Source organism: Crocuta crocuta, unplaced genomic scaffold (genome assembly GCF_008692635.1).
Source record: "Crocuta crocuta isolate KB4526 unplaced genomic scaffold, BGI_CrCroc_1.0 scaffold59, whole genome shotgun sequence".
In the NCBI taxonomy this organism is placed as follows: Eukaryota; Metazoa; Chordata; class Mammalia; order Carnivora; family Hyaenidae; genus Crocuta; species Crocuta crocuta.
Window position 1 is genome coordinate 986589 of NW_027551578.1, and position 18502 is coordinate 1005090.

General features: G+C 41.4%; 2 long non-coding RNA genes across 2 annotated transcripts in view; one reads left to right on the forward strand and one right to left on the reverse strand.

Annotated features, from left to right (window-relative positions):
- The window catches only part of LOC144221227 (uncharacterized), a 29443-nt gene extending 14641 nt beyond the window's left edge, over window positions 1–14802 (reverse strand). The window contains exon 1 of the long non-coding RNA XR_013331992.1: window positions 13925–14802. This is a non-coding gene — a long non-coding RNA (uncharacterized LOC144221227). The remainder of the gene's footprint in view (window positions 1–13924) is intronic.
- Window positions 14803–15018: 216 nt separating this feature from the next.
- On the forward strand, window positions 15019–17996 carry LOC144221241 (uncharacterized). The gene is made up of 3 exons (XR_013331995.1): window positions 15019–15073; window positions 16339–16477; window positions 17855–17996. It is a non-coding gene; the product is annotated as an uncharacterized LOC144221241 (long non-coding RNA).
- The last annotated feature ends 506 nt before the right edge of the window (window positions 17997–18502 follow it).

The following is an 18502-nucleotide window of genomic DNA, read 5'->3' on the forward strand; positions in this document are numbered from 1 at the left end:
GACTTTATTAAATGCAGAACAAAGAGACCTCTTTCTTTTATGGAGGAGAAAAACCATTTTCTGCTGATGTATGTTTATTGAGCATCTGTAGATTATATATATATTTTTTCTCTATGAATTGTAGCAACATTTCCCAAACGAGTTTTGCCCAGTATTTACCCTTTGAGATGCTCCCTTGGAAAAGAGTTTCATGATCAAATTTTGGAGGAGCACTATATCTTCCTTATAGATGTATACAGAAGGCCATTCAACCAAGAAAAGAAAAACTACAAAAAATATACATGTTTGCTTATATATTTTTTAAAGTATGAAAGGACAAAACATTAGAAATGGTTATCTATAGGGGAGGGAGGCAATAGTGAGAGAACATATAAATTAGCCTTCTTTGAATGTACCTTATTTTGTATATTTAATTTTGGAATTATGTAAATATTATGGAGAATTCTAAAAGCTGAATACATTTAAAAAATGAATTACTGAAAATTGAAAGTAAAACAAAACAAATGAACCTGTTCCTATATGGGACATACTTCTGTAAAGGATCTATTCCAATCGACTCCAAGACAGAATAATTTAACTGTATACCCCTTCTGGGAATATGCTGTAAGGATATAACACAAATCAACTCACCTAACCAAATAAGAAAACTCCCAATCCCCCAATATATTAAACTGTTTTTCAGTAATCATATTATTGATAGTAAGGTTGATATTGTTATTTGAATGATTTTGTGTGTATTATTATAGGAAAAGTAATTATGCTGGTGGTGTTGACAGTTGAAATTTTTTGGCATGGTAGAAAAGAAACACAAATGTAAAACTGATGATGTTATGTAAAAACACTGTAGCCCCAAATTTGAATTGGAAATATCAGTATGAACTCACAATGTATTTTATCCTCAAAAACACAAAACATATTTTTTAGCTCTATCCATCCAAAACCCTAGGCACAAAGACCAACACGGTAGAGTAAACATCCCTACAATCTAGATTGTGTTCTCTAAATGTCACTAACCACTAGCAGGAACCAGAACTCTTTGGGGGAAATGGCTGCTTCCAGGTCTGGGGTGCAAATGAGCCTGGAAATTTTGTCATACCAGAAAGAAAAGATGCCATGAAATGACACTAGAATGATGTCCAAAGGACTGCCAACCTAACTTGAACAAGTTCTCCTTAATCAAAGAGGGACAATTTTAGCATTAATAAGGATCATAACTGCAATATTTAAATCTATAGGCTCATAATGACATCAAAAAGAAGAAACCTTCACTGGATATCTTTGGAGGGTTTCAGGGAATCATTTCATTATTTTAAAAACAAGTACATTAAAGAAGCAGAAGACTATTTCAGGTTTCTTGTATGATCTGCATTTCAGAATAACCAAAGAGTAGACAAAGGAAGGATCCTCTTCAAAGGAATTTAACTGATAAATGAAGAAAAGATAGCAAACTTAAGCTATCATCAGACAAGGACTATCAGTGGCTGATGACATTACAGAGAAGGAAATCATCAGAATCATGTACCTCCTGAAGAAGTAGTCCTGGGAAAAAGAAAAAAAAATAACTTAAATCTGATCAAGACTCTAAATCTAGGGGGACCTAGATGGCTCAGTCGGTTAAACATCTGATTTCAGCTCAGGTCATGATCTCACAGTTCGTGAGTTCGAGCCCTGCGTTGGGCTCTGTGCTGACAGCTCAGAACCTGGAGCCTGCTTCAGATTCTGTGTGTGTCTCTCTCTCTCTGACCCTCCCCTGATCACATTGTCTCTCTCTCTCTCAGAAATAAATAAAACATTTAAAAAAATTTTTTTAAGACTCTAAATCTAATTACTGATTTACAAGAAATATAAGGGACAGAGGAACATGTTAAATGTTACCACAGAGATATAATTTAAAAAAAAAAAAAAAAACCCCAAACTGGAAAACTTTAGAAGACAATTAAGACTCTGTTTCTTCAACAAATATTTTAAGAGGGGAAAAAGAGATGGGGATTAAATTGTAGGTTAGAAGAGACTTAGAAGATATAATAAGCGATTGGAATATGTGGGTCTTATTTTGGGTCTGACTCAACTGAATTATAAAACAAAAATAAACTGTAAATAAGATGATTATACAATCAAGGAAAAGTGAACACTGACTGACTTTAATAATATTAAGAAATTATTAACATTTTTAGGTCTGATGATGTTAAAGAAAAGAGTTCTTTATTAACTTCTTTTTGTGTGACAGAAAAGTTGTGCATCGAAGAAAAAAGTTTGTGTCTTTTAGAGAAGGGTGTTGGTAAACTATGGCCTGTGGGCCAAATCTGTTATATAAATAAAGTTTGTTGGAACACAGCTGGCCCTACTTATTTACATATTGTCTATGGCCGTTGTGCACTCCAGTGGCAGATTTGAGTAGTTATGACAGAGACCTTATCTAGCCCTTTGCCAAAGGACTCTTGTTTTAGTGACATCTACCAATATATTTACAGGTGAACTGGTGTGATGCCTGGGGTTTGCTTCAAAGTATTCCAGGTACAGGAGAATAGGTGATGATCTAGATGAATCAGGATTGATTGTGTTGAATTTGGGTTTATAATTTTGTTTCCTTACACCATTTTGTTTACTTTTACATATTTTTTTAAATGTTCATAATAAAATATTTTTAAAATAATGTAAATCTGTACTTACATAAAAATGTTTTCAGGATATTGTTAAATGGATAAAGTAATTTGTAAAACGGTATGGCACGAAAATTATTTTTTATGTATATGTATATTCATGAAAAATGTATGAAAAAATACAATAATACAGACAAAACTGTTAACACTGGGAGTGGAAATGGATGGGATGAGAAATAGTTTTGTTTTTTTTACTTATATAATATTATTCTGTTTGACATTTTTCTTTTTTAAGTTTATTAAAACATTTTTAAAACTTTTCAAATCTTTGAATTTCTTTTTTTAAAATAATGTATTTATTTTTTAAATTTACATCCAAGTTAGCATATAGTGCAAGAACGATTTCAGGAGGCGATTCCTTAATGCTCCCTAACCCATTTAGCCCATCCCTCATCCACAACCCCTCCAGCAACCCTCTGTTTGTTCTCTATTTTTAAGAGTCTCTTATGTTTTGTCTCCCTCCCTGTTTTTATATTATTTTTGCTTCTCTTCCCTTATGTTCACCTGCTTTCTATCTTAAAGTCCTCATATGAGTGAAATGATATATTTGTCTTTCTCTGACTGACTAATTTTGCTTAGCATAATACCCTCTAGTTCCATCCACGTAGTTGTGAATGGCAAGATTTCATTCTTTCTGATTGTCGAGTAATATTTTTCCTAACAATGAATATGTTTTTTATAGTAATTTTTAAAAAAGATATAGATTGTGTCACAAGTTTCCTGTACTCTCAATTGAATTCCAAATAAAACTTCTCCCCCATGGTCCTCCGTTGGAGATGGACATGGAGGAGGGCACTTCTGGGGATGAGCACTGGGTGTTATATGGAAACCAACTTGACAATAAACTATTTGTAAAAAAAAAAAAAAAGAATTCCAAATAAAACTGATGACCAGCTCTTGATAAAAGATTTTCCAAAGACATTTTCATGCACACTTGTCTATTTATTTATTGGCCAAGGGATTCATCACCATTGGGTGAGTGGATCAGTTGAGGGACTGTCTGTTCTGAGGCAGCTCCTGGCATCTGACCCATGCTCCTGCGATGTGAGTTGTATGGTTGGAGCCCAGTATGAAGGTGGGTGTTGTTGGGAAAAGTGGTGAGACTTTGCTAGAGCAGCCCTTCTGGGTTGCTAGGGCTATTCCCGGTTGCAGAATGTCTATAAGCCCCTCATGTTCTCAAATAAATCCCTTTCTTTAAAAATAAAACTCGGCATATACTTTATTTGCAACTGTGAATCATGATACTACTGTACAATTTTTTTTAAAAATTAGATTCAAGTTAGTTAACATATAGGGTAATATTGGTTTCAAGAGTAGAACCCAGTGATTCATCATTTACATATAACACTCAGTGCTCATCGCAACAAGAGCCCTCTTCATTTCCCATCACCCATTTGGCTCAATCTCTTACCCAACATCCCCTCCATTAACCCTCAGTTTGTTCTCTATATTTAAGAGCCTCTTATGGTTTGCCTCCCTCTCTATTTTTATCTTATTTTATTTTTCCTTGCCTTCCTTCATGTTCATCTGTTTTCTTTCTTAAATTCCACATATGAGTGAAATCATATGATATTTATCTTTCTGACTGACTAATTTCATTTAGCAGAATACATTCTAGCTCCATCCATGTTATTGCAAATGGCAAGAGTTCATTCTTTTTGATTACTGAGTAATATTCCATCATATATATACCACACCTTTATTCATTTGTCTGTAGATGAACTTTTGGGGTCTTTCCAATAATTTGGCTATTCTTGATAGCACTGCTATAAACATTGGGGTGCATGTGTCCCTTTGAATCAGCATTTTTGTATCCTTTGGATAAATACCTACTAATGCAATTGCTGAATAATAAGGTAATTTGATTTTTAACTTTCCGAAGAACCTCCACAGTTTTCCAGACTGGCTGCATGAGTTTGCATTCCTACCAGCAGTGCAAAGTGTTTCCCTTTTCTCCACATTCTCACCAACATCTGTTGTTTCTTGAGTTGTTAATTTTAGCTGTTCTGACAGGTGTGAGGCGGTATCTCATTGTGGTTTGGATTTGTATCTCCCTGATGATGAGTGATGTTGAGCATCTTTTTACGTCTCTGTTAGCCATCTGGATGTCTTCTTTGGAAAGGTGTCTATTCATATCTTTTGCCCCTTTCTTCACTGGATTATCTGTTATTTGGGTGCTTAGTTTGATAAGTTGTTTCTAGATTTTGGATACTAACCCTTTATCCAGTATGTCATTTGAAAATATCTTCTCCCATTCCATCAGTTGCCTTTTAGTTTTGTTGGTTGTTTTCTTTGCTATGCAGAAGCTTTTTATATTGATGAAGTCCCAATAGTTCATTTTTGCTTTTGTTTCCCTTGCCTCCACAGATATGTCTAGTAAGAAGTTGCTGTGGCTGAGGTCAAAGAGGTTTCTGCCTATTTTCTTCTCTAGGTTTTGAACGTTTTCTTCTCACATTTAGGTCTTTCTTCCATTTTGAGTTTATTTTTGTGTATGGTGTAAGAAAGTGATCCATGTTTATTCTTCTGCATCTAACTGTCCAGTTTTCCCAACACCATTTGCTGAAGAGACTGTCTTTTTCCATTGCATATTCTTTCCTGTTTTGTTGAAGATTAGTTGACCATATGTTTGTGGGTCCATTTCTGGGTTCTGGGTTCTGTTTCAATGATCTATGTGTCTGTTTTTGTGTCAGTATCATACTGTTTTGATGATTACAGCTTTGTAATACCATTTGATGTCTGGAATTGTGATGCCTCCAGCTTTGGTTTTCTTTTTCAACCTTATTTTGGCTATTTGGGGTCTTTTCTGGTTCCATACAAGTTTTAGAATTGTTTGTTCTAGCTCTGTGAAGAATGCTGGTATTATTTTGTAGTTGCATTGAATGTATAGATTGCTTTGGGTAGTATAGATATTTTAACATTTGTTCTTCTAATCCGTGAGTATGGAATGTTCTTCCATTTCTTTTTGTCTTCTTCAGTTTCTTTCATATGCATTCTACAGTTTTCAGCATACATATCTTTTGTCTCTTTGGTTAGGTTTATTTCCAGGTATCTTATGGTTTTGATATAATTGTAACTGGGATTGATTCCTTTATTTTTCTTTCTGCTCCTTTATTATTGGTGTATAGAAATGCAACTGATTTCTGTACTTGATTTTATATCCTGTGACTCTGCTGAATTCATGAATCAGTTCTAGCAATTTTTTGATGGAGACTTTGAGGTTTTCCATGTAGACTATCATGCATCTACGAAGAGTAAAAGTTTAACTTCTTCCTTGCCAATTTCTACTGTGCATTCTCTTTATATGATTATAATAACTGCTATCTTTCTTTTCCTATTATTTTTTCTATTAAAAATTTATAATGTGATTAATAAATATATGTTGGATGAATGAATGAATTAAGGTTACATGTGTTCCTCCTTCCGTTACACAGGGCCCAACAAAAGAGTGGGTTTGACACATATGTATAAGGAAGATTAAAACCTCACAGAAATTATTTGCAGAACAAATCACTTTTGAGCCAGGCCCAGAGTTGTTGGATGACTTGCCAGGACCAGGAGGCCTGTAATGGATGGAGTCAGAATTAGGTCCTAAGCCTCCTACTTCCGAATGTCTTTGACATTTTTACTCTATCTAGTGTCATCAGGTAAGTCTTCCAGGCTTTAACACAGTGCCAGGAGTAGGGTAGAGAGATGTGAGGAGGGGGTGGGGAGAACTGCAAAATTTCTCTTTTGTTTTGTTTTTGTGCATATTCCTGTTTTTATCAAATCCAAGAATTTAATCTGAAATTTTCTTCTGTACCAAAGTCCTTTAAAGGCCGTGGCTATGTTACCATTTTTGTCCCAATAACACCTAGTACAATGCCCTGTTAAAACAACAACAACAACAACTCTATAAAAATTCAGAGTGTTAGATCACCCAAGAACAAGTGTCCCCATGAGCTCTGTGAGTCAGACAAGTTTCATATGAGCAGGAAGAACTGTCATGCTATGACAACCCATTTTTCCATCTGCAGCCTTTTGCTTTTCATCCTTTACAAGCTGAGAAGATAGATCTATGAGACAGGATCAAGAAACCATCCTGAGTGTTCGAAACCCAGTCCTGGTGTAGCATCTTACTGAGGACAACAATGATGACCATGTCTCCCAAGGCAGCACAATATTTTCCAGAGACAGGAAAACATAACATGAATCTTGCCAAGGCCAAGGAGAGAAGATCGCCCATTCCCTTACTGCTCCAGACCTTGAGGTACAAGGCTAGAGTTGCCAAGGGGAGCATGGTTTTGTCAAGGACACTTATTTGGCTTGGCAGGATTTTTTCAAATCTTGTTTTAATACTTTTTTGGTGTGTGAATTCTAAAGAACCTGGAACAATCTAGAAAAATAATCTAGAGAAAGGTACGTAGAAAAATCCATAAGTTTACAGTACCAGGAACATCTCAGGTGAAAAGGTCTAACAAAAGTTGTTGTATTGACAGGTTTCATATTTCAGTTCTGTAAGTTTCTAAATTTCCTCTTGGCTCATTGGGAAGTTCATTAAAATGCCTTTGCACTAACTCCTTGGAGGCAAATGCTTTTTTGGTTTCCTAAAACATTCCTCTACAAATCCCTTCTTGGTTTCAGGCAGAGTTTGGGTAGGCAGCCTCCCCCACTTCTTCCCTGGAAAAAAACCCTGACCATCTATGACAGATGGAGGCACATTGATTGACTCTAAAGCTACTGAATAATAAAAACTCATGAAAAATAAATGCACCCAGAGAAATAAGCTTTTCCGTAGCAGCCCTTTCCATCATATTTTCCTGACGGCCCATCTAATTTATGATGGCAATTCCATGGCAATTCCTCTTAATTTCCTATTATGGGTAATTTATTTTTTCCCCTTCCGAACATGCAGTATAAAAGTTTTTATTGCACACATAAGGGACTAGAAGACAGCCTCCAACACTGAGCTAATGCCAACACAACATCTTGAATTGCCCCTTGGACATACGCTTTTGAAAAAGTTAATCAGTTGAAAGACTGAATTGCAAGAATGGTTTTGATTAGAGTCCCCATTTAAACTCTAAATGCAAGGAAAAGTTTTAGCATTGCAGGATGAAAGATATGGGTAAAAAATGGGACACCCTCAACCATAGATTTTGAAAACAGATTCACACCATTTTCAGGCAGGTCCTAATGAATCCGCCAATTTCACACGTTGCATTTCACTGCTGGGTATACAGTGCTTGCTGCTGGTCATCTAAACACTGCTTGGTACACTAAGGAACAGAATGGCAAATCAGCACTGAGGGAGAGAACAGAAATGTGTTGGCTAAGTGGAACACACGAGACAGAACCTGGACTGCTCCACCCAACCCACGGAAGTCTCCTTTGGGAAGAAAAAAATTGCAGAGACGGGGTTGTTTTCCTGTTTTCTCAGCACATCCTGGAGAGTGGGGGTGAGAGAGAGGAAGTAGCATGGACAGCGCAGTTTGCAGTGGATGAAGATATTGGCTCATGTAAGCTGGCAAGTCCAGTTTTGACCACTCTTTTCTTTTTTAAATGTTTGCTTTATTTCTGAAAGAGAAAGCATGAGTGGGGCAGGGCAGAGAGGAAGGGAGACAGAGGATTCAAAGTGGACTCTGTGCTGACAGCAGAGAGCCCAAGGTAGGGCCTGAACTCACAAACCATGAAATTATTACCTGAGCTGAAATCAGGAGTTGGGTGCTGAAACAACTGAGCCACCCAGGCAGCGCTCACTCTTTTGGTCAATAAATGGGGATTCCATAAATGTAACTGTCCTATTGAAGAAGGCTGGAACTCTCTTTTTCCCCTCCCAAATAGAATGAAGAGCAGCTATTTAAATATCTAACACATCTGTGAAATATGGTGGTAGAAAGGACAGAGATCTTAGAGCTGGAAGACCCGGATTAGAATCTAGGCTCTGTGATCTTTCATTTGATTGTTTGTTTAATTTAAGTTTTTATTTCAATTCCATTTGGTTAACATACAGTGTTATATTAATTTCAGGAGTATAGTATAGTCATTCAACAGTATTGAACTTCTATTTGCCTACTTGCCAAATAGACGTGAATTTCAATGCTATCTCTGCCACTAAGCACAGTGTGATGTGAGAAAACACTTTCCTCTCACATCTCCCTGAGAAGTACTGTTTTTATTTTATTTTATTTTTTAAAATATTTTTATTTATTTCTAAGAGAGAGAGAGAGAGACAGCGTGAGCAGGGGAGGGTCAGAGAGAGAGGGAGATACAGGCTCTGAAACAGGCTCCAGCCTCTGAGCTGGCAGTCAGCACAGAGCCTGACGCGGGGCTCGAACCCACGAACCGCGAGATCATGACCTAAGCGAAAGTTGGACTCTTAACCGACTAAGCCACCCAGGTGCCCCTGAGAAGTACTGTTTTTAATGTTTCAGTTTTTACTACGTTTATTGTCATTACCATGTAATCCAGTACTTTACTTCCATCATTGCATCTGTGTTTGTTTTTTCTTTTGAGCTCACCCTGAAGCCCCTTGAGAGACAGACCCACATTTTGAGACTATCCATACTGCAAGGTGGCGGGTATGCACTATGCTTGGCACATCCAGGGTACATGAGGAAATGCTTGGTGACTAAGGAAAAGGCCTTCATTCCCCTCACATGTAACTACCTATCAGTGACCTAAAATGTCTGGTAACTACTTCTCTGGACTCTGAGACTGCACAGACTCTTGGGGTGTCCATGAGCATCACCAAGAAAACATAAACTTTGGGCCCACCACACAAATGTGAAACACATAGCAAGACTTTTCCCCTCAGCTCACCAGATTGTTTTTTTAATTAGTTGAAGTTAGTAGGCTTTAAATCATAACAAGAGGATGCAAGTTGGCTATAACACAGTAATTTAAATGAAGGCACAACTGTGGTGCCTGAATTACAAACAGTGTGATTACTTTATGATGCTGCATTTTTCTGGAGCGGGGTAGCCCAGCCCAGGCCACCTGGCTGGTGCTGATAAGAACCATGGCTATACCCAGTTAGCAGGAAGAGAAGGGGTCCCCAGGCTGTCGCTCCTGACAAGGGGGTCTGTAAGCTGCCAGGACCCTGCCAACCCCCACCCCAATCTTCAAGGGAGGAGGAATAGATACTGTAGATATGACAGCCATCCAAGGCTCAACATTTATTGTGCAGCAGTGTGATGCCAAGCACTGCTCTCAGTAGTGAGAATTCAGAAAAGAATGGGATAGTTCCTTGTAGACTCTGAATCACTTAATGATTCGGGGTCAGTTGAGAGATTAGGTGAATGTTTGTGTCTCTCTGGCTCTGTCTCTATCTCTGTCTCTCTCACACACAGAGACTCAACATCACAGTCAGGGTAATTAGTAGCACTGACTCTAGAGGTTGGAAGGGGGAGATGCCAAGAGTTTCAGGAATAGCAGGATTGATGAGTTCTCTGCCTTATAGGCATTGCCATGGGCTAACAAACAGAAAAGATCTACCTTGAACATGGGCAGTTACCTGGTGACCTATGGAAGGTCAACACTTTCTGTGCTTTCCCAAAGCAAGGCATTGTTAACCCTTCAGCTTCTATCATTTGTATTTTCCAGATTGGTCCTGTGAGTATCTACATCCCCTCGCTTCCCAACTGCTATGCAGAAGTCCCAAGGTCAGAATCTCAGGGTTAAAAGACCACTAAGTTCACCCATGTGCACTCCCCATCTGACTCCGACATTGCCATAGTCACTTCTTGGCTAAATTGTTGACTTTGTTTTGGTCACCAGGGTAAAATGTCACCTACTGCACTTGTCAGTCACTGTAGCTGGTTCCAGGTTTGCTTGGCTTTGAACATTGGAAAATCCTTTTCTGCTTCCTTGTGCTTTCCTCCAGTTCATGGATTATTTGGCCCTGTGATCAAGGCAACCTCACGATGTCCGATGCCTCCAGAAGCCTTCCTGTCTGAAAGAGGGTAATGTGGAAAAAGAAAGAGTGTAGATCCAACAGGGTACAGAGAGGTCTCCAGAAAAATCTTAATTTCCTGGCGAGGAAGTGGAGAAACGGGCACCCTCCTATGCTGTTGGTGGGAATGTAAACTGGTACAGCCCCTCTGGAAAACAGTGTGGAGGTTCCTCAGGAAACTAACAATAGAACTCCCCTATGACCCAGCAATAGCACTGCTAGGAATTTACCTAAGGGATACAGGAGTGCTGATGCATAGGAGTACATGTACCCCAATGTTCATAGCAGCACTCTCAGCAATAGCTAAAACATGGAAAGAGCCTAAGTGTCCATCAACAGATGAATGGATCAAGAAGATGTGGTTTATGTATACCATGGAATACTACATGGCAATGAGAAAGAATGAAATCTGCCCATGTGTAGCAACATGGATGGAACTTGAGGGTGTTCTGCTGAGCGAAATAAGTCAGGCAGAAAAGGACAAATATCTTATGTTTGCACATATAGGAGGATTGGGAGGAACTTAATGGAGGACCGTGGGGGAGAAGAAGGGGAGAAATGGTGGGGGGAAGGGAGAGAGGCAAACCATGAGAGACTCTTGAATGCTGAGAACAAACTGAGGACTCATGGGTGTGGGGGAGGGAAGGGGGGAGATGGGCATGGAGGAGGGCACTTGTGGGGATGAGCACCGGGTGTTATATGGAAACCAACTTGACAATAAACTATTTGTAAAAAAAAAAAAAAAAAAGAAAATCTCAATTTCTCCCTTTTCAGAAGAAGAGGTGTTACCCAACTGAACAAGCATCAGTAGGGAAATGTGAACTGCAGGGGATTTTCAGACGTAAGTTCCCCTTATACTAGAACATGTGAGGACCTTGGAGGAGGCATCTGTATTTAGATTCAAACAAAGAAAATGATATTAAAGGTGGCCTTAGGAGCCAAGTAGCCATTAGTGGACAGGGTCTGATGGGAAAAGAAAGTCATGGAAGTGGGAAGAATTTTACATAACCCTGAGGGTTTTGGCCTTCTGAACATCAGGACCACTACACATTGTCCAAGGATGCTGCTGACTTCCCACGACAATACTGGCATGAAAATTCTGTGAGGGCAAGAACCATGGTATCTATCTTGTTCTCCACTGTTCCCAAAGCTTAGCCCCATGGCTGCCACATAGCAGGCCCTTTACAAATATCTGCTTGAACAAGTGAGTGAATACTGATTGAGGAGATAATATAACATGAAATGACCACAACTCCACTTAGATTTTTAAAGGACCTGCAGTTTACTTTAAGCACAACAGCATGCGTAATTATCTGAAATATTGTGTATATAAGTGAAAAATAGATTACAGATGCTACACTATTTACAAAAGTTTGGATTTCAAGCGGCTGTTTGTAGGTCTCTTCATCCAAGACGAGATTATATAAGCAATGTTAATACCATCCAATAGTAGCAGTGGAGTTGATGTGTTTGAAGTAATTCAATGCACTGAAGTAATTAGTGCACTGTAATTGAAGTGCACTAAAGTCATACACTCTGGCCTTAATACTAATAGGTAACAGCTTCAGAGTTCTTAACACACACAAGAATTCATACTAGTATTTTTTATGCATCACTTACAGGAGGTATGTTCATGATCTCTGTCTCATAGATGAGGAAACTGAAGTTCAAAGAAATGATGTGGCCCAGTTTGGTTGGCTTCTGGAAAGTCACAGGGTCAGAATTTGAATGGCAGTAGTTTGGTTTGGAGACTTACCCACGATGCCTTGCTTTTGTTGGAGTTATAACAGTTTCCAAATGGAAGTGTTATAAGTAGGGTGACTTCCATATTGATTTGACTTGTTGACCATGTTTGGTGTTCACACGGTTAGCTCATTCCCAGCAAGAACTCTAGGGCCCTGCCTGTAGGTACAAGTTGATTCTAGCTTAACCCCCAAATACAGTCAGCATAGTCTGTCTCCAGCTGCCTGAGGATCTCTCAGTTTTCAGCATTGGGCTCTTCCCAGTGCCTGGGTCACTGCCAGCCAAGCGGCCACTATATCAGCTCCACCAGCAAGTATGGTCTGCGTTAATAGTGCTGGTCAGTGGACATGGGATGAATCGTAATTATCTAAGAGTCTACTGGACTGTAATCTCCCCCCAGCCTGGCATATGGTCTTGTCTGCATGACAGGATTTGGGATCAAGTTCCTTGATCAGTGTTCCTTTTCCTTTTTTTTTTTTTTTTTAAGTTTNGATAAACCATATCTTCTTGATCAATTCGTCTGTTGATGGACACTTAGGCTCTTTTCATGTTTTGGCTATTGTAGAGAGTGCTGCTATGAACATTGGGGTACATGTGCCCCTATGCATCATCAGTGCTCTTCTTCCAAGTCCTCTGCTAGAATTAGAAGTTAGAACTAAAGTTCCCACAGCTGGGGCCCAACACAGTCTATCTTGTTAGCCTTCTGCCTTTAAGCTTGTGCTAGGGAAGGCTAGACTCTTTTAACAAATAGACTCCAAATGGAGAATAGGTCGAGCATGTTAGAATTTTATTTCTCCCTAGCACAATTAGATTCAGTGGTTATATCTGGTTGTTATGGAGTCCTGCTCCACACAGTGATTAAGGGACTCTGGTGCCTTCTAGTTTGTGATTCTGACATCATCTAGGGCATTATCTTTGTATCCAGCTCAAAGAAGAGGACAGAGAGTGAAGGAGTCACTACCATGTCCTGAAACCACTCGCATTCCCATGGCTAGAATTCTGTCTCCCGTGGCCATCTCTAATTGCAATGTGCTCAGATACTCAAGGAAACCTTGGGATTCTGGTGAAGAGCTAGGACTCTGGGCCTCTGGACTGGATTAGTGAGGAAACCAGGCTGCCTGTGAAAGAAGGCCCCCAACTAACAGTAATTTGAACCAACTGAAGGCTTACTTACTTTCCTCTCATTTGAGAGAGGTCTGGTGTTTAGTTGTAGTAAGGCAGTTGTGCACCCCCAGAGACCATTCTATACTCCTGCACTGCTGTTCCACCAACCTAGCATGTGCCTTCATGATCCAAAATGGCTGCATAAGCATTAGACACCATGCGCCCTTCCAGTCAGTGGGGAGGAAGAATAGAGGGCACCCCCTCCACACACCTTCCAAGGAGAGTCCCCTGAAGTCCTGCACAACCTTCGTGCTTACACGTCACTGGCCAGAATTTAAGTCATACAATCCGACCTCACTACTAGAAAGCTGACAAACATAATCTTCTGTTCCGGGCGCACTGTGTTATGCCAACATTGGGATTTTGTTCCCGAGAAGGAAAGGGAGCCTGGGGTTTAGAGGGCTGACCGAATGCCTGCGGGCCTCACCTTATTTGCAGTGTACACGGATCTCCCAGAGGAGTGCAGTTCTGCAGATGCACCAGCACTCTCCCCTGGTCTATGCAGGCAACTCCAGATGCTGCCTACGACACGTCATCCTTTGTCAAACCGTTGATGGTGGGGAAGAAACAGGAAAACCACAAATCAAATGTGTATCAGGACAGGGGACAGTGGAAAACACACAACAGTTCTGGCAGTTAGCCTGCACGGGTGTTGCCAGCCAGGCTGGGATTTCTTGAGAATGACATTTCTCTGAAAAAGTTGGTTCCGTGTGGGAATAATCAACCAAAGATCTTGTCTGCGCATAAGGTTCCAGCCTGCAGACCCTAGTCATTTACTGTTTGCTCTCTCCTCCAGCCCGATGTCTTGGGTTTGAGGCCATCTGAAACAGAGCACTTGGCTGTGAGGCTAATGGTTTTGCCAGCAGGTCACCACCTCCGTGTGGAGATCACCATCTCATTTCCTCAAAACGGCTGTTTTCTATGCTTCCTTAGGGTTGCGAGAGCAGGGGCTGCAGGCAGATAGTTCCTCCCTCGGCTTTGCTGTCTTCTTTTCTCTGCCTGGGGATGGATTACTCTGTGAGTTCACTCGGTCGCTCTCACAAGACTCTGTTAAACGGGAAGCAAATGTTCTGTATCAGGGTCCAACTAAACGTGCAGAATCACTAAGCAGGAGTGCGTGTATAATCTTCTGGATGCAGTGCAAAGTGCAAATGCAAGTGTTCTTGTTCAAAAATTAAGAATTTCAAGATGGTATAGCAGCCGAGCGTCAAGAGCAGGGTACTTCTAAGTAAGGGCCCGGCATGGGTTGCATCACTGGGAAGCTGGAGGTCTATCTCTGGAGGGGAATCCAGAGGAAAGTGGAGCAGTTTCAGATCCAGCTGCTGCTTCATGCCAAGGACATGAGTCAGCAGCTCCACAGGATAGCTGCTGCTCCTGGCTGCCTACGAGTCTCCCAGGAATCTCTGGGGTGGCCCACCCTAATGGAAGCCTAAGGCCAGGGTGTTCTGGGAACAGTTGGGCCTGGGCAGGTTGGCCCATTATGAAGCCATAGTGGTCACCACCTGCCTGCTGAATTCTCTCCATTGATTCTTCTATGCACAGATCTCAGCTTGCAGTCTCACCCAAGGAACCATAGGTGAGTTTTACCAAATGTTTGGTCCCTGCATAACAAGGCTCACCCACTTTTCAGCTCACCATCTGTGTTATCACCTGCCATCTGACCTCCTCCAATAATTGTTACATGTTAGGCTCTTTTGTCACTATTGACTGCTACTTCAGGGCATTAATTATTTGCCAGATTGGGTCAAACTGACTGTGAGCTCAAACTCAAAATAATAGTGGCTTAAACAAGATGAACGTTTATGTCTCTCACACATAAAGAATCTGGAAGCATAGTCCAGGCTGATATGGCGTCTCCAAGGTCATCAAGGACCGAGGCTCCCACTAACCCGTTGTTCTGTCTTCTTAGCCCGATCTCCATGGTATAAGATGACTGCTGAGCATGAGACACTGCCCCCTTGTTGAAAAAGGCTCCCAGAAGTCCTGGACAATACTTCTGTTGATATGCCCCTGTCTGGAATTTGGTCACTTGTCCACAAGTGGCAGCAAGGGGGCTGGGAAATGACATCTTTTTGTTTTAAGTTTAGTTTTTTTAAGTGTTTCTTAAATTTATTTTTGAGAGAGAGAGAGAGATTGAGAGAGGCAGAGGCAGAGAGAGAGGGAGACACAGAATATGAAGCAGGCTCAAGGCTCTGAGCTGTCAGCATCAAGCCCGACACAGGCTCGAATATGTAAATGGCGAGACCATGACCTGAGCCAAAGTTGGATGCTTAACTGACTGAGCCACCCAGGTGCCCCTTGTTGTCTCTTATTCTGGGTGGCACCTGCTGACATGATATGGGATTCTGTTATGGCAGAAGAGGAGGGGAGTAAATACTGAGAGATAATGAGGGAGTTTGGGTAGGGAGTAAGACTATCCAAGTAACTATCCAAGTTAGCACCCCTTCCCCTGGATACAGGCTGGGCCCTACTCTTAGCAAAAGGACCATGTGGGCCACAGGCTGCTGTGGACCTGGATCTGCATTGCCCCAGCCCTGAAATCCCTTTCAGCGCTCTCCACCTCCTGGATCAGATCTTGCTGGACATACATTTTGACTTGGAGTCATATGGGTCCTGGAATGACAGATGCAATACCATAGACAAATAGAAGCTGCTGATGGGAATTTAGAAAACAGCTATACGAGTGGTTTTCAAGTATTTCCAGCAGTGGAAATATTTCTTTCACTGCATCCTGATCAGGGAGCCCAGTAGGAAGAAGGGGTGAGGGTCGAGCTGCCTCTGTTAGAGGTGGGGGTGCAGGTGGGGCTGGTACTCAACCATGATCTCTCGTCTGCTGTGCAGGCTTCCAAGCTCCCTCCACAGAAGTGCTTGGGCTCTCTGGTGGCTCCTCTGGACCTGCTATTCTAGTCCAAGTCCATTGTTTTGCTGATGAGAACACTGAGGTCCGGGGAGGTTGTGACCTGGACAGAGCTGACAGCAGGTGTGTTTTGTCCTCTCTGTCATGCGGGTGGTGTGGAAGTTAATGGGGCTCACTGGGGGCGCAGATCTGACACAAGCAAAGACCTAATGCTCCACTGACACGGAAGTTCTCGGCATGTGGCCACAACTGACCGAAACATTCCTGTGTATTACAGATGCCATCACTCTGTCAGATGGGCCAGTGGGAACTGGGATCATGCGAAATTGACCCTGGCTATTGATTTGGTAGATTTTCTTTTTCTTTTTTTTTTATAGTTGAAACAGCAGATTTCTAATCCCTTTGACAGACTTAGAGGAATAGGGTAGGCTGTGCTTTAACTTGTAGAAGGGTAAGAGGGAGGCACGTTAACAGCTGGCACCAGAATTCCTCTTAGGGAGAGAGCTGTTTTTGTTTCAGAAAATGTGATGATAAGCTGCTGGAGGTGAAAGGAGGTACAAGGCTAGGCAGGGGTTGGCTGTTAGGCTGCCCTAGGCTGTTCCACGTCCTGCCCGTGCTCTCCGTTTCCTTCAGGGTTCCGGGCTCTTCTGCTACCTCTACCTCCCTCTGCCATTTACCCCACTTTCTTCTTTCTGCTCCAGAGTTCCACGTGCTGGTAACTTTGGCTTTCCCGTGGCCTCCTGTGGCTGCCCGGCATCTTTTGTCAACATGACCTTTTGGATTGCACTTCCTCTGTTAATTGCTTCTTTTCCTAAGCATTTCTTAATCCAGATTCCCGACACATGGGAGTTTCTCTTTTTCATCAAGTCATGGGTCGAAGGCCAGACTAAAGAATTGTTGCCATTAGGTGGGTGCCCACTTGGACTTCTCAGCAATGGCCGATGGAGTGACAGGTGCGCTGGCCACCGAGCAGCTGCTCCACCAGCCACGGTGGCCGGCAGGGCTGGCGTCCTTCAAGAGGGCGAATAGCCCCCATGACTGTTATTCTTAGTATATGACCGAGATGAGGCCAGTATCGTATTGTCCAGGACCAGTTTCAGCACACTGTCACTCTGCTTGCGTCCAGCCATATAGTAAAATCCTCTACTGCCTGTTTTTTCTCTGATCATTGACTTCATCAAAAAGTGCTTTGTAAGCACCTGATCTCATGTAGTGGAAGATGGTTGCTTTGCAGAAAGAATTAGGGTCTATGGCTGTGTTTGAGAGCAGACTGTCTTTGAGAATGCTGATCGGAGAGGACTCCCTCCTCTTGGCCAGGCCCTGGTTAATTTATTGGTTGTCATATGAAGCAGGGAGCTAGGAACTCGATTGATATGACACGTATTAGGCAAAAGAATTTTCCCAGATCTCTTCTCTATTTTATTCAAGATAAGTTTGAGTAAGACACTAGCTCCCCTGATTATCCCCTGTTTTACTTTCTGTGGTTTCAATTACCCACAGGCAACTGCTGTCTGGAAGAGGATGATCCTCTTTCTGATGTATCATTAGGTCAATCGTAGCCGAATGCTGTAGTGTCTCCATCACTCACCTGACTTCATCTCATCATGTAGGCATTTTGTCATCTCCCATCATCACGAGAAAAGTGAGTACAATACAAGAAAATATTTTGAGAGAGAGAGACCACATAACTTTTATTCATTTATTATTGTAATAGTTTTATTTTATGAATTACTGTTGTTAATCTCTTATGGTGCCTAATTTTTTTAAATGTTTATTTATTTTTGAGAGAGAGCGATACACACACAGCATGAACAGGGGGTGGGGCAGGGGGAGAGAGAGAGAGAGGGAGTCGCAAAATCCAAAGCAGGCTCCGGGCTCTGAGCTGTCAGTACAGAGCCTGACCTGGGGCTCTAACCTACGAACCATGAGATCATGGCCTGAGCTGAAGTTGGATGCTTAACCTACTGAGCCACCCAGGTGCACCAATTACGGTGCCTAATTTTTAATTAAACTCTATTATAAGATGAATGTATAGGAAAAAAAGCATAGTATATACATACACTTTTTTTTAAAGTTTATTTATTTACTTTGAGAGAGGGAGAGAATAAGCAGGGTGGGGTGAGGCAGTGGGGCGGCGGGACAGAAGAT